Source organism: Lontra canadensis, unplaced genomic scaffold (assembly GCF_010015895.1).
Source record: "Lontra canadensis isolate GAN:19392208 unplaced genomic scaffold, GSC_riverotter_1.0 scaffold26, whole genome shotgun sequence".
In the NCBI taxonomy this organism is placed as follows: Eukaryota; Metazoa; Chordata; class Mammalia; order Carnivora; family Mustelidae; genus Lontra; species Lontra canadensis.
In genome coordinates, this window is record NW_022631020.1 from 11,355,762 (window position 1) to 11,357,334 (window position 1,573).

The following is a 1,573-nucleotide window of genomic DNA, read 5'->3' on the forward strand; positions in this document are numbered from 1 at the left end:
TGAACATTTAACCGTCTGACTTGTCAGTTTAATGCCTTTTTTATCTCTAGACTCCTTTTCTATTCTATTCTTTGGCCTCATAATAGAATGTTTAACTTGACAATTTTATACCTTTCACAAGATGAGTTTTACAAGATAAGACTTGTTAAATTTCACAAAATAAGTCGTAACTTTCACAAGATAAGACTTGTCTGTAAGGACAGCCTCCTGTTGATTCAGATTACTTGGTCATTACTCCCACTGCAACTGTCATGAGTCTCACTGGAACTAATGCTCTTCCTTCTCTACTTTTTGTGTCTTGAAAAGAACCCCTCTGTCTTTACTTCCTTGTAATTGACTAAGCTCATGTACTCAGTTTACTTCAACTATCTTTATGCATATAATTTAAATTTCCTTGCAAGATTATTTTTTAGTATATTTGCCTGGCAATGTCTCATTTTGTGGTTAAACCCAAGTCAATAGGTATTACCGAAGAAAGCTTTGCAACAAGTGCCAGTACAAGAGTACAAGGTCATGTTTACAACACCATCTGGCCTTTAACAATACACGGCAGCTCTTTTTTATAGTATTTGTGTTACATTGCTCTCTCACTCTCCCCAGTGGATAGTTCATACTGCTTCCCCTTCCAACATTTTTTTGAGTTTTCTTTTTCCCTATCATCTAACTGATAACAAACTTGTTCGTACTATAGGTAATGCAACCACCTACAGCTGCTCTAACAGTATTAGCTCTGTCGTGTCATTACTCCATTCTCCACTTCGCAGTGAGGATAATATTCATAAAACTTATATATTCCCTCCACCATGATACCTAACCCTGAAGATGAAATACATTAAAAAAAATAAAGGACTTAAAGGACAATCACAATCTGAATCTTTCCTGCATTTGGAAATTTATCCCATATATCTTACTTTCATTACTAATACCCTACTGAAATGTAACTCCTAAACGAATGTCTTAGTTGCTTTATCTCTCATTTTATCCAGTTTCTATTTCATTGCTCTCATTTTAGCTGTGAACACATTTTAAATATTTGCATTCTTCTCTAGCCTTCAAGTTCCATGAAAACATGGACCACTGCACTATGTTCTTGATGACATGCCAAGTGTTTCTTACAGTGGGTAGGGTAGGCAGCATGATGACACTACAGAGATATCCACATCATCATCAGGATTTCTAGCATATTATCTTATATGGCAAAATAACTATACAGATTTAATTAAATTTGGGATCTTGAGATGGAGTGACTAAGTATTCTGGAATATGTTGATAGACCAAATGTAATCACAAGGGTCCTTCTCTGAGGCAGATGGTTATCAGAGTCAGAAAAGGAGATTTGAAAATGAAAGCAGGGGTCATTTCCTATTACTGGAAGGGGACCACCCTCTAGAAGCAAAGGCAAGGCATGGATTCTCTCCAGGAGACTCCAGGAACATAACCTTGCCCACTCTGATTTAAGCCTAATGAAGTCCATTTTTCAGGCACCCGACTTCCCAAATTTTAGATAATATATCTATGCTGTTTTAAGATACTACATTTCTAGTAATTTGTTGCAGAAACAAAGAAAAATCAA